The 15,545-nt window shown below is 41.0% G+C and overlaps 1 protein-coding gene across 1 annotated transcript in view; it reads left to right on the top strand.

The window, feature by feature from the left end:
* The window catches only part of CAMKK2 (calcium/calmodulin dependent protein kinase kinase 2), a 1,901,640-nt gene that overhangs the window by 596,496 nt on the left and 1,289,599 nt on the right, over positions 1-15,545 (top strand). The window lies entirely within an intron of this gene.

Below are 15,545 nucleotides of genomic sequence, written 5' to 3'. Positions count from 1 at the left end.
TGTTTGGTTACTTTAACCTATCTGTGTGTGTTCTTGTTCTTGGTTTTCCCCCAGGATATCCAAGGATCCAAAACCGTCCGGATTCAAGAAGTGTGACTCATGCTGTCAGAAGATGTCTCTGACAGATGGTCACACTTCTTGTGTTTATTGTCTGGGCGCTGTGCACCTGCAGGACTTTTGCTCGATCTGCCATGCTTTCAGTCCAAGAGTCCTGCAGGAGCGCAAAAATAAATTGATCCTGAGGGGTATGCTTAAACCCCAAGATTCACCGGCGAAGGCTCAGCCCGTGAAATCTTCCAGGCCACCTAAACCGTCAGCTCCCAGTTCAGAGCTGTCATTGGGAGAAGCCACAAAATCCATCTCGGCTCCAGCTGGAACCGATGTCCCTCCCTCCCAGTTGACTCCGACACGGTCTTCGGAGCTGGCTGAGAGTCGAAAGAGATCCAGGTATCCTTCTTTGGAGTCAATACGTTCGGCTCCGAAGTCACCCCTGCTCCAATCTGAGCGTAGTCATCGATCATCCCACTCTTCTCGGTCCTCTAGACTTTCGGACCATGACTTGGAAAGAGTGGTTAGTAGGCTGTTAAAATCGCAGGCCCTAGCCAAAATGTTGTCCAGCCCTCCTCATCAGGACTCGGCTCCGTCCACAGCTGTAGATATTCCTCCTCCGACTCATCCTATGAGCTCGGAGCTGGAGTTCGTTGGGGTTCGAGTCGTGGAACCGTCAGCGCCAATACCCTCTCTTTCGGTTCTGTCGTCGGCTCAGATCCCTTCCATGGTACCTTCCCTGGAGGGATCTGGGCGCCGAGACTCCCTCATCTGCTCCGAGGGGGCGAGTGGCATCAGACCGTTGTCCGACCCCGCTCTCCCTGTCGGTGCTTCGGCTCAGGTGAGCTCGGCTCCCACATCTGCCTCGGAGCCGTCCCCCTTGGTGTGGGGAGGACTTCCCGTTTCTTCAGAGCCTGAGCCTTCTCTGCATCTGTGTAGGAACGCCTTCGAGGTGATGAGTGTACTGGCCCCTGAGTCAGTCCCACGATCGACCCCATCGGCTCCTCCCCCTAGGGTGCCTGCGTCAGCCTCTGCCCCTCTTCCAGACCCCAAGCGTGGGGATCCAGCACTCTAGGACACCCCTTTGGGTGTATCCTCCTCTTCCGAGGCCTCCCCTGATCATTCAGAGGAGCCACCTCGCAAGAGGAAATGCAAGAGTAAGCATGTTGACTCCCCCCGAGTCTGTCACATCGGATACTAACTTAGAGGAGTTGGAAAGGGTCCCCAAGATCCCCCTCTGGGGATGTCTTCTTCTCAGACATCCTTGAGATGCTTAGGCAGAGGGGAAACTGGACTACCTTAAGCCCTTCTGAGGATGAGTCTGTATTCCTGGACGCGTTTGGATCCCAACCTCCCACCTCCTGGGTGTCTCCGCCTTTCAACCCACTGATACCGACCCCTAGAAGACCTGCCAAGTTCATTACTGCCCCGCAGGACAAACAGTTCTTGACCAAGGTTGTCCCCGTTGATGCCATGGTGGTAGCAGCGGCCACAAAGAAGGAGTTGGCTGAAACTTCATCTGTCCATCCCCCTAACAAGGAGTCCAGGAGGACGGACAGATATGGGAAGTGGATGTTCTCTTCAGCGACCTTTTCCATGCGGTCCCTGAATTACCTGTGCCACTTTACCCGTCTTCAAAGGGATGTCCTGAAAGAGCTTGGAGATACCCTCCAAGATCCATCAGCTGAGGGGGCCCAGGCTAAGGCAGCCTCCCAGCTGGCGACTCTTAATTCAGTGGTAAACTCCTCCATGAGGCTCATTTCGTATTGCAGCCGAAGGTGCAAGTAGAGCTGCAGGCACAGGCGTGGCCCTAAGGAGGCATGCTTGGATGCGGCTATGTAACTTTGCGGAACCTTTCAGAGCATCTTTCACCAACACCCCTTTTGATGGTTCCTCTCTCTTCGGATCATGGGTAAAAGATACCCTTACCAGGTGTGAGCAGGAAGGCAAGGCTCTCTCTGCTGTAGGAGTCCGCTTTTCCACTCCTTCCAGACCATATCCTAAGGGTCAGAAGAGTGGAAAGAAGTGGTTCTGGAAATCAAAAGGAGCCTTGCCAGACACACGTGGTGAGTTTTCCTCCAGGGGCAAAGGAGGGAACAATAACAGACACTGCCCTCGTGGCAGAGGGGGTCCGCAAAACCAGGGCAGCAGCAAATCTTTCTCTGACAAGCTCTTCCAGCATCCCTGAAGGGTTGCCCGGCTGCTCACCTCTGAAGGCAGTCGGGGAAAGATTATCACTGTACCCAAGAGCCTGGCAAGACATAACACAAGACAAATGGGTACAGTCAGTCATATCTGGAGGCTACAGAATTCCCTTCGTTCGCACCCCCTTAAGGTCAAACAAGTCCCTTCCAGATGTTCCACCCAATCTTAGGGACCAAGCAGTGCAAGAAGTCTCAAAACTGCTAAGAAAAAGGGCCATCCAGCAAGTCCCAGCAGACCAACAAAGATCCGGAATTTACTCAAGGTTCTTTTTAGTACCAAAAAAGACAGGGAACTGGAGACCCATTTTGGATCTCAGCAGACTAAACAAGTCTGTACAAAGATAAAAGTGCAATGCCACATCCACAGTCCTCGTAATAATTAAATTCAGTAGTTTTAATAACGTACAGTGAATTCCAATAACGTTCAGTAAGTTTAATACAACAAACGTTTTCGTCACTATATAATAGTAACTTCCTCAGAAAAGTTAAAAACTGCTAAATTCAGCTTTTTTAAAAAGTACCGCTAGAGAGGATAGGGTAAACATTCATCCTATCATAGTGGAGTTCTCATGGTAGCTAAATCAATTGCTATGGGAACTAATAATATCTAAATTCACTCCGACCTACTACCTTAGTATTGTAGTATGTTAATTTAGGAATCAGTTATATGCATACTGTCTATATAATGTGTTGATACACAAAAAACATTTAAAATATATAAAAAATATATCTAAAAAAATCTAAAAAACATAAAACTGTGTTTAAAGTTCACAAAATTACGTAGTTATATATTTTACTCAACTAGCCTCAAAATTTACAGAATCGTCTCCATTTCAAAATACAAGAAATGTTACAATTTTCATTGAGGCCAGGGGAACAAAACGCGTTTAACACTAGTTGCCACTCCAATTCGCAACATTCAAGGAATACAAATGTAGGACCACCTCTAAAGTCAGGTGTAATCTGATCAATTGCAATAAAAGAAAAAGAATGATCTTGATTAATTTCTATATGTTTAGACAATGCGTTGTCGACTTTCCCTTTCTTTATGGCATATAAGTGTTCCTGTATTCTGTTCCTAAACTTTCGGTCGGTTTTACCGACGTAGAATGCAGGACACATTTTACACTGTGCTAGATAGATTATGCTTCTAGAGTTGCAATCAAGTCTGTGGTGTATCAGATGATTTTTACCATTAATCACAAACAAATTTGTTGGTTTAACACTGTGGCATTGGTTACATGTCCCACATTGAAAAAAACCTAAAATCCTATGTTTAAATGTTGTCTTCTTAGTTTCTAAAAGGTTTTTTTAAGTTAACCCCCCTCTTATAAATGACAGTGAAGGAGTGACCTAACCGTTCTAAAAGAGAACTGTCTCTACCTAATAATTGCCAGTTTTTATACAAAATGAACTTGATATGTTTACTATCATTGTTGAAAACTGTCACAAAACTTGGTCTTGATGTAACTAAAGGTGTAACTGAAGATGAGACAGTGTTTAGTAAGTTAGTGTCAGAGACATCAACTTCACTGTCTATACTAGTCTGTGATGAATCAATTGATGTACCTAGTAATTGGTCACTTGTGATTTCCTTGACGTGCAGTATAGGTTTATAAAAACCTTTACTTCGTTTGTTTTTGACTTCTAAAACTAGCTCATATACTAGTTTATGAGGGTACCCTCTATTTTTAAACATGTTCAATAAATTGTCACACTCTTTGATGAAATCTACTTCAAGTGAACATAGTCTAGCTACACGTACTAGTTGTCCCTTAATTATGGAACGTTTCTGTTTGAAAGGATGTGCACTTGAAAAATGAAGAAAAGAATTGCAATAAGTTGGTTTTCTGTAGACATTAGAATAAAGTCCTATTTTGTTTGAATGTTTAGACAATTTCACGTCTAAGTATTCAATGTTAATTGAATCAAATTTAGACGTGAATTTGAAAAAGGTGGTCGTGTTATTTAAGTATTCTAGAAATGCATTTGCTTCATCTAGACCTCCTTTAAAGATGATAAAAGATATCGTCAAGAAATCTTGTGTAATAACTTACAAGGTTTCTTTTGTCAGATATGTCAAAAATGAAACTTTTCTCCCAGTAAGCAACAAAAATGTTTGCTAGACTGGCCCCGCAAGGAGAGCCCATTGCTACACCATGCTTTTGCAAGTAGAATTGGTTATTAAAAGTAAAGTAGTTGTTAGTTAAAATAATGTCTGTCAGTTCACCAACTAAGTCAATCTCATTTTCTAGTGCATTCTTCTCTTTTAACAGCAAAGCTGACCATTCCACAGCTTCTAAATGTGGAATAGAGGTGTAGAGGTCTACAATGTCTATTGTCAAGAAATTATCACAAGCGTCTAGTGTAATAAGGACCAAGAGTCTTTACAGACTTGTGGAATCAATTTGAGATATCTCTGCAAAATCAAATCCACTACTTTAGCACAGGGATAGGTTAAAGAACCTCTGCCATCAATCAAAGGTCTCATAGGTGGATTGGACAAGTTTTTGTGGATTTTAGGGATCCCAAACATAATAGGTAGTTTAGGAAATGGAATATTGATGTAGTTGAAAATATCAATATTAATTCTAACTTCTATAAAAAGGTCCCTAAAGTAACTTTTAACTCTAGACAGTGCAGTATTATATTCATTTACTGAAGCTTTTACATAAACTGCACTGTCGAGTACAGTTTCCATCCTGTTATTATAGTCACTATAGTCCATAATGACCAGACCACCTCCTTTATCTGGTTTAATACATCTAACTGACTGAGATCTTAAAAACTCTAGAGCTTGGAGTTGTTCATGACTTATATTGTTAGTGACCTTTGTCTCCTTATGTAAAACAGGGATGTGTCTGATGTCTAATTCGCACATATTTTCGAAGTTACGTAATAAAGGGTGGAGTGGCGGATTAAAAACACTAGCAATCTTGAAAGAAGTATTGTAAGAGTTATTGTTCCCTAATAAAAAAGTAAAGTTTAGTTTCCTTACAAAACATTTTAAATCAATAATAGTCCGAGCTAAGTTCATATTCTTGTTCGGGACAAATGTGTTTCCTTTAGCTAACAAGTCAATCAACAAAGGGTCAATGAAGATAGAAGAAAAATTGTAAATATTAAAGTTATCATTAGAATTTTTTTGTATGACTGGTTTAGGGTCAGATTGTGATGACAAAACTTCAATTAACGTTTCTTCCTGGTCCAACCTTTGTTCCTCTGGTTTCGAGGAATATTGGAGTTGGATTTGTTCATAGTTTGTCCATCTTTGTGAAAAACCTGTTCATTACCAGCTCGGCTTGTTGATCTCTCAGTCTGCTGTGGATTTTTTCCTCCGCTAGTGTTGTCTCTATTGGCTTGTAGTCTTTCACTGCGTCTCACTGGTTCCATAGGTAGACATAAGTCAAAGTCATCACCCAAGTTGGAATTGTGAGAATTAGTATCAGGTAGTTTAAATGTCAATTTCTCATTATTCCAAACTTAAGTTAGTTTAGGTCTAGGGTAAGCTGAGCCATACGGTCCTGGTTTAATTTTAATAATGAGGACATAAACCGTACCAACAGTATCCCGCCAGGCCAGACTTCAAGACGTGGTAACCAGCAAGAATCGGGTGCAACTATTACCGACAACCAATTCAGTAAAGCGAATGGAGATACAAATTGCACCAACAGTATCCCGCCAGGCCAGATTCAAAGACGTGGTAACCAACAAGAATCTGGTGCAACTATCACCAGTGACACAGGGCTTATCGGTGCTCCTAATTTTATAGAGTGGGTCAAAAACTTTGATAACCTGACAATAGGTTTTCAAATGAACCAGGAACAGCCGGCCGGTGACACTTTACCAGAAACTGTAAGTAGACCAACAATTATGGAGAAACTAAAAACTCTTGACTTTAAACTAGTCAAAATAAAAAAACTTCAACTTGAAGTAGTTTACTTCAAGCAATGCTTAAAGGAAAGGCTAGTACCAAAAGGCTTGAGAAACTATCAGTTTCCAACTGGTCTGGTTCCAGATTCACTATTCCATAAAGAATTGATGAATTTTTTCGATACTTCTGGTTTTACACTTATGGAGTTAATGATCAAACACTATTCAGTCCAAATAGAGGAACTTTTAGTAGAAGTTAATAATTTAGACACTGATATTATAACAGACAATGACTTTACTAGATATAAGTATGATTATGTCAGGGTTTTTTCGAGTATTGATGATCAAATGATCGATAAACTTAAAGGGAACAAAATAAGGAAATTAAACCGGGACCGCTTGGCTTATTCTAATGGCTCAGCTTACCCTAGACCTAAACTAACGCAAGTTTGGAATAATGAGAAATTGACATTTAAACTACCTGATACTAATTCTCACAATTCCAACTTGGGTGATGACTTTGACTTGTGTCCACCTATAGAACCAGTGAGACGCAGTGAAAGACTACAAGCCAATAGAGACAACACTAGCGGAGGAAAAAATCCACAGCAGACTGAGAGATCAACAAACCGAGCTGGTAATGAACAGGTTTTTCACAAAGATGGACAAACTATGAACAAATCCAACTCCAATATTCCTCGAAACCAGAGGAACAAAGGTTGGAACAGGAAGAAACGTTAATTGAAGTTTTGTCATCACAATCTGACCCTAAACCAGTCATACAAAAAATTCTAATGATGACTTTAATATTTACAATTTTTCTTCTATCTTCATTGACCCTTTGTTGATTGACTTGTTAGCTAAAGGAAACACATTTGTCCCGAACAAGAATATGAACTTAGCTCGGACTATTATTGATTTAAAATGTTTTGTAAGGAAACTAAACCTTACTTTTTTATTAGGGAACAATAACTCTTACAATACTTCTTTCAAAATTGCTAGTGTTTTTAATCTGCCACTCCAACCTTTATTACGTAACTTCGAAAATATGTGCGAATTAGACATCAGACACATCCCTTTTTTACATAAGGAGACAAAGGTCACTAACAATATAAGTCATGAACAACTCCAAGCTCTAGAGTTTTTAAGATCTCAGTCAGTTAGATGTATTAAACCAGATAAAGGAGGTGGTCTGGTCATTATGGACTATAGTGACTATAATAACAGGATGGAAACTGTACACGACAGTGCAGTTTATGTAAAAGCTTCACTAAATGAATATAATGCTGCACTGTCTAGAGTTAAAAGTTACTTTAGGGACCTTTTTATAGAAGGTAGAATTAATATTGATATTTTCAACTACATCAATATTCCATTTCCTAAACTACCTATTATGTTTGGGATCCCTAAAATCCACAAAAACTTGTCCAATCCACCTATGAGACCTTTGATTGATGGCAGAGGTTCTTTAACCTATCCCTGTGCTAAAGTAGTGGATTTGATTTTGCAGAGATATCTCAAATTGATTCCACAAGTCTGTAAAGACTCTTGGTCCTTATTACACTAGACCCTTGTGATAATTTCTTGATAATAGACGTTGTAGACCTCTACACCTCTATTCCACATTTAGAAGCTGTGGAATGGTCAGCTTTGATGATAAAAGAGAAGAATGCACTAGAAAATGAGATTGACTTAGTTGGTGAACTGATAGACATTATTTTAACTAACAACTACTTTACTTTTACTAACCAATTCTACTTGCAAAAGCATGGTGTAGCAATGGGCTCTCCTTGCGGGGCCAGTCTAGCAAACATTTTTGTTGCTTACTGGGAGAAAAGTTTCATTTTTGACATATCTGACAAAAGAAACCTTGTAAGTTATTACACAAGATTTCTTGACGATATCTTTATCATCTTTAAAGGAGGTCTAGATGAAGCAAATGCATTTCTAGAATACTTAAATAACACGACCACCTTTTTCAAATTCACGTCTAAATTTGATTCAATTAACATCGAATACTTAGACGTGAAATTGTCTAAACATTCAAACAAAATAGGACTTTATTCTAATGTCTACAGAAAACCAACTTATTGCAATTCTTTTCTTCATTTTTCAAGTGCACATCCTTTTAAACAGAAACGTTCCATAATTAAGGGACAACTAGTACGTGTAGCTAGACTATGTTCACTTGAAGTAGATTTCATCAAAGAGTGTGACAATTTATTGAACATGTTTAAAAATAGAGGGTACCCTCATAAACTAGTATATGAGCTAGTTTTAGAAGTCATAAACAAACGAAGTAAAGGTTTTTTATAAACCTATACTGCACGTCAAGGAAATCACAAGTGACCAATTACTAGGTACATCAATTGATTCATCACAGACTAGTATAGACAGTGAAGTTGATGTCTCTGACACTAACTTACTAAACACTGTCTCATCTTCAGTTACACCTTTAGTTACATCAAGACCAACTTTTGTGACAGTTTTCAACAATGATAGTAAACATATCAAGTTCATTTTGTATAAAAACTGGCAATTACTAGGTAGAGACAGTTCTCTTTTAGAACAGTTAGGTCACTCCTTCACTGTCATTTATAAGAGGGGGGTTAACTTAAAAAACCTTTTAGAAACTAAGAAGACAACATTTAAACATAGGATTTTAGGTTGTTTTCAATGTGGGACATGTAACCAATGCCACAGTGTTAAACCAACAAATTTGTTTGTGATTAATGGTAAAAAACATCTGATACACCACAGACTTGATTGCAACTCTAAAAGCATAATCTATCTAGCACAGTGTAAAACGTGTCCTGCATTCTACGTCGGTAAAACCGATTGAAAGTTTAGGAACAGAATACAAGAACACTTATATGCCATAAAGAAAGGGAAAGCCGACAACGCATTGTCTAAACATATAGAAATTAATCAAGATCATTCTTTTTCTTTTATTGCAATTGATCAGATTACACCTGACTTTAGAGGTGGTCCTACATCTGTATTCCTTGAATGTTGCGAATTGGAGTGGCAACTAGTGTTAAACGCGTTTTGTTCCCCTGGCCTCAATGAAAATTGTAACATTTCTTGTATTTTGAAATGGAGACGATTCTGTAAATTTTGAGGCTAGTTGAGTAAAATATATAACTACTTAATTTTGTGAACTTTAAACACAGTTTTATGTTTTTTAGATTTTTTAGATATATTTTTTATATATTTTAAATGTTTTTTGTGTATCAACACATTATATAGACAGTATGCATATAACTGATTCCTAAATTAACATACTACAATACTAAGCTAGTAGGTCGGAGTGAATTTAGATATTATTAGTTCCCATAGCAATTGATTTAGCTACCATGAGAACTCCACTATGATAGGATGAATGTTTACCCTATCCTCTCTAGCGGTGCTTTTTAAAAAAGCTGAATTTAGCAGTTTTTAACTTTTCTGAGGAAGTTACTATTATATAGTGACGAAAACGTTATTTGTTGTATTAAACTTACTGAACGTTATTGGAATTCACTGTACGTTATTAAAACTACTGAATTTAATTATTACGAGGACTGTGGATGTGGCATTGCACTTTTGGCTTTTCTCGTTCGTTTCTGAGTTTGTCTTGCTAACAGTGTTGGATTGTTCGTAAGTCTGTACTAAGAATGAAGTTCCGGATGTTCACACTTCAGTCCATTTTACCCTTTCTGGGTCAGGACAATTGGATGTGCTCCATAGATCTTCAGGATGCATACTACCACATCAAAATGGACAGATGCTCCCGAAGATTCCTTTGCTTCCGGCTGGGAGCCAGCCATCATCAGTTCAGAACTCTGTCCTTTGGTCTCACCACAGCCCCCAGGGTGTTTACCAAATGCATGGCAGTAGTTACCGCTCACCTGAGACGGCAAGGATTCCAGGTGTTTCCATATCTCGACGACTGGCTCCTCACTGCTACCACCAGACATCACCTTCTGTGAGCCAGTGACTGCACCATCAACATTTGCTCCAGGCTAGGTATCACAATAAATTTTGAAAAGTCTGCATTGTCGCCCTGTCAATCTATCACCTTTATAGGCACAAATTTAAATACCAAAGACATGTTAGCGAGCCTCCCACCAGACAGGGTGTTAGTGATTTATCAGCATGTCAAGGTTTTATTAGCATGCAGAAGGATTCAAGCCAGGTTTGTCCGTCAAACGCTAGGTCTCATGGCAGTAGCGATCGTACTTGTCCCTCTAGCTCGGTTTCACATGAGGATTCTCCAGTGGCTTCTTTTCACCCAATGGTCCTTCCAGCAACTTCCTATGTCTTACATGATTATGATCACTCAGGCATGCAAGAAGCATCTTGCGTGGTGGATGGTCTCCACATCAGTGCTCCACGGCAGACCATTTGTTCTTCCCCCTCCAGTGGCTACAGTGATCACGGACGCCTCCCTGATCGGGTGGGGGGGCATTATCAGGGCAGAACAGTCCAAGGCACCTGGCAACCTCACGAGTATCATCTGCACATAAATGTCTTGGAGATGAGGGCCGTGCTCTTAGTGTTGCAGGCTCTTCAGGACTCTCTTCCTACCGGGACCATTGCAGTTCAAACGGACAATATGTCCGTAGTGTGGTACATCAACAAGCAGGGCGGAACTAGGTCCTACCCCTATGTCGAGAAGCACTCAGACTCTGGCAGTGGGCGATCTCTTCCCTACGGTTTCTGATTGCAACGCACATCCCTGGGAGGTCCAACGTCATAGCTGACAGACTGAGCAGAGCAATTCTCATGCCTCGTGAGTGGTCTCTGAACCAGGTAGTTGCGGACCAAATCTTCCGCAAATGAGGCCAACCTTGCTGCGACCTTTTTCCAACTCCCTTCAACAGCAAGTGCAGCAATTTCTTCTGTCTCCTTCCACTTCCCGGGCATTCCCCCAGAGACGCTCTGGTCCACGATTGGCCCCAGGGGCTTCTTTATGCATTCCCTCCTTTCCCCCTCATACCGAAGCTAATTCAGAAGGCTACCGTTTTGGGTTGCAAAATGATCCTCATTGCTCCTTACTGGCCTTGACAAATATGGTTTCCGTTCCTGCATCGCTGTCTTCTCGAACAGCCTTGGACTCTGGACCTAGTTCCAGACCTCCTGATTCATCGGTCAGGCGGGCTGCACCAATCCCTGCACTCTCTCCTGCTCACAGCTTGGTTGCTCCACTTCCAACCTTAGCCAGGCTCCCAGATATCTCTCCCTCTGTGCGCGAAATCCTTTTGTCATCACACAAGTCTACAACCAGAAAAGCTTACGCTAGTAAGTGGAAATGTTTTTCTTCCTGGGCAGAGGCAAAAAGTATAGACCCCTTTTCAGCCCCCGTACACTCCATTTTGGAATTTCTCACAGAGCTCTTCCATGCTGGGTCCGCTTCCACTACAATTAGAGTTCAGTTAGCGGCAATTTCAGATTTTCACATTGGCCTGTCGGAAAATAATATCATGTCCCATAAGCTTTGTAAAGCCTTTCTCAAAGGAACCACTCTGCTCAGGCCCCCAGTGAGAGATCCTCCACCACAGTGGGATCTAAATTTGATTTTAGCTTCGCTAATTTTGCCCCCTTTCGAACCTGCAGCTTCTTGTTCACTGAAGTTCTTATCTTGGAAAACCCTTTTTCTGGTAGCTATTACTTCAGCCAAAAGAGTTTCGGAACTACAGGCTCTTTCTATCCGTCCCCCATACCTCGTGTTCCACAATGACAGGGTTGCTCTTAGGACTAATCCTTCCTTCCTTCCTAAGGTCTGTTCATAGAGTAACTTGAATCAGTCCATAGACTTTCCTGTGTTTTTCCCTAACCACTCCAACAGGGCGGAGTATAAGTTGCATCAGTTAGATGTTCACAGGTAACTACGCTTTTATTTACATAGAACCAAAGACATTAGAAAATCAGATCAACTTTTCCTGTCTTATGCAGTAGATAAAGAAGGTCTTCTGGTCTCCAAGGTAACCTTATCCAGGTGGTTGTCTTCTATCATCACATTCATATACCAACTCAGGAATAAAGAATTACCAGTCAAACCAAAAGGTCACTCCGCCAGAGCTTTAGCCACTTCGGTGGCTTTTCAGGCTAGGTTGCCCATGGAATCTATTTGTGCTGCAGCTACATGGGCCAACCCACATACTTTCATTTTGCATTACAAGTTGGATTTGGTTTCCAGGAGCAGAGCTGATTTTGGTTCCACTGTTCTGAAGAGTCTTTTTCAATGAGCCACCCAGGATTTTAGGTGCTAGGGACTCTGTCCCAACCAGCAAGAATGAAGGCGAGATAGACAACTTAACATAAAGAAGTTATGTATCTACCATAACGTTCCATGTTAGTTGTCTTCTTCTTGCCTTATTTTTTGCGTCCCACCCTCCATCCCCCTATCCTAGTGGACCGAGAAGAGTTCTTCTTGATTTTGCACTGGCTGAGTCTTCTCTGGTTATTTCCTTCTGCTTAGTAGTCTCTCCAGTAGGATTTATGCATTCTAGGATAGGATTCCTTTATTATTATGTCTGCAGTTAGATTTACCAAATGAGATCTGGGTATCTAGCGCCAGGCATCATGGGATATAGGGGGGGCTTCGAGCCAGTAAGCAGCTCTCGAGCTTTTGAAGATGGCCAAGTCGGAGCCGAGGATCAGCTCCGAACCCAACCAGCAAGAAAGAAGGCGAGAAGAAGACAACTAACATGGAACATTATGGTAGGTACATAACTTCTTTTTTATGCCCAAGGTGGTATCTGATGTGACCCTTAACCAGGCCATACACCTTTCCACCTTGTTTCCTTACCCTCAAAACAAGGGGGAAAGAATTATACACTCACTAGACGTTCACAGACAACTCAGATACTATCTGGACTGTACTAAGCCATTCAGAAAAACAGACCAGCTTCTTGTAAGCTTTGCCCCAGGGGCAGAGGGGAAGCCCATCTCCAAACAAACTATTTCCAAATGGATTTCACACTGTATCCATTTTGCTACAGACTACATGGGAAACCCATCCCTAAGCCCATCCTTGCGCACTCCACTAGGGCAACCTCCACTTTCACTGCCTTCTTCAGAGGAGTACCTACCAGGGACATCTTAGAAGCGGCCACCTGGACCTCTTTCCATACCTTTACAAAGCATTACCACCTACCTCACTTTTCTAAGTCTAGGGCAGGGTTTGCCTCTGCAATTCTGCAGGGCCTCCTGACCCATACCTAAGACACCACCTATTCTTCCACCCTTTACCTCAGCTTTGCTAATCCTCTCATAGATATTGACTGCAACAGTGAAACACGAAGAACATAGTACAGTTGTGTACACTTAATAAATGTAGATGTTCGAGTGTATTCACTGTTGCAGTCTTGGTTTCCCTCCCTCCATCCTCCATTTAACATCTTCCCCTAGGGGGACACAAGCTTCCCAAGGTGGCTTTTAGCCACCAGGACCACGTTTCTCTCTCTCTTCCCTTGTGCTTCTGATGGGTTAGGGCAAGAAAAACTGATGTAATGTCGTAGGCTGCCTTGCTTTATAGCACTGACAACCTGACGTCAGAATACAGGCGACGGCAGCCGCTGCACAAAAACATGACTCTGGTATTCAGGCCGACCGAGGGCTACCACAGCAGGGATAACCCATAGGTGATGACTGCAACAGTGAATACACTCAAACATCTACATTTATGGTAAGTGTACACAGTTGTACTTTCAAGGGCCTGTTCGATTCTCTCTCTCTCTCTCTCTCTCTCTCAATAATCTGACAAATGATCTCCCTTCTGGTTTTATAAGCTGACTGCATACTTGCTCTGCATTCTTACAGATCCTTCACTAATCTCTCATATATAGTACAACATAACTTCAAACAACTAGCGTCATGGACCATTTTTGATCAGCTTATCATTAACCAATCTAAATTGGGAACTAATGCTACTTGGTATACAGCAGGTAGTAGTAAACCATACCCATCTCACAGTCAGACCAATGAAGGATAACTAACTGCCCATAGTGGACCATTAGATATATTTAGGGCTCACACTGGATCCTCTCCTAACCATTACACAACAAACTGAATTAATATGTTATTAAATTATTGGTCGATATAAACTTATAAAATCTCAAATTTGCTTTTATCAAGTGCATGATGAGCAATAGCAAGAAACTTATTGATCCCAAAATAAGAGTGTGATCTACCTCTTGTAACCTTCCATTGTAAATAAATGAAAAAAAAATCACCAGTTTTCATTCTTAGCTGGTACCTTCATCCACCATTGTGAACTATTTAAACGGCTTCCGATATAAGCCTGAACAAATAAGTTTTTTAGTACTGTTCTGTTCAATTTTTTTACTCTTTTATATTGTCCCCCAACTCAAAATGTTCTGGCATTTAAGGAATGGATGTAAGTCAAGAGGCTAACATTTGGATTCAGTATTCTTAAGACTACTATTTGGAAAGGAAACCAGTGAAAAAGCATATGAAATCAACTCCCTACTGACATCAGAAATAAAACTAATAGAAAGGGCTTCAAATATAAACTAAATCAGCACCCCCTGAATTCTCACATCTGCACCTGCTTCACAGACACTGGATAAACAAGTAATACAGTCTAATAGAATGGGAAGAGGCTGCAGGTTAGAGTTTGCCTTCACTATCAAGGATTGACATCAGAGTATGGGCAAAGAGAAAGAAATGGGAGGTGGTCCTAAACAAAAGACCAGCACTGGCAGAGTTTATAGTAGAGTCTAGAACAGAAGCTGCCATTAAAAAAGGAATAATTAGTAGAGCATATAAAATATTGCATGATAAGTAACAAATCAATCAGAGGAGGTTAGAAAGGATTTGGAAGAGAGATTGAATAAGTAATACACAAAGAAACAATTGGAGGATATCTGTATGTCTCCTAAATATGCAACAAAATCCTGAAGATTTTGGATTTTTGCTTGGAAATGTTTATATAGAGATTTTTATACCCCAAATAGACTCCAAAATATTTTTCGTCAGGTAGACAGCAAATGTTGGAGGTGTGACGGGGAAGAAAGAGGTAGTTGGGAGCATATTTTCTGGGAGTACGGTGGGTTGGTGGACTTTAAGGATACCCTGTGGGATGCACTGTCGGAGATGCTGCATGGGTAGATTGGTGTGAAGAGAGAGATGAGTTTTCTGAGCTGTGATAACAGAATCGGAATTGCCTAGACGTGGTAAGGCCTTGCTGTGTCTAATTATGGTGGCTGCCTCAATTGCTAGAAAATGGAAATCAAAATCTAAACCAACTATGTTAGAAGTAGTGAATGTAGTAACCGAGATAAAACAACTGGAACTGAGATCTTTAGAAAAGGGTATGAGCAAACTACATAGAAAAAATGGGAATTGTGGGAACAATACATTCAGGGGAGGAATGAGGTTTAAAAGAATTCAGTACCTAAATGAACTATATAA

Source organism: Protopterus annectens, chromosome 4.part0 (assembly GCF_019279795.1).
Source record: "Protopterus annectens isolate FY-2018-M chromosome 4.part0, PAN1.0, whole genome shotgun sequence".
Taxonomy (NCBI): domain Eukaryota; kingdom Metazoa; phylum Chordata; order Ceratodontiformes; family Protopteridae; genus Protopterus; species Protopterus annectens.
The sequence above is the reverse complement of the archived record's forward strand: the minus strand, read 5'-3'. Positions and strand labels throughout refer to the sequence as shown.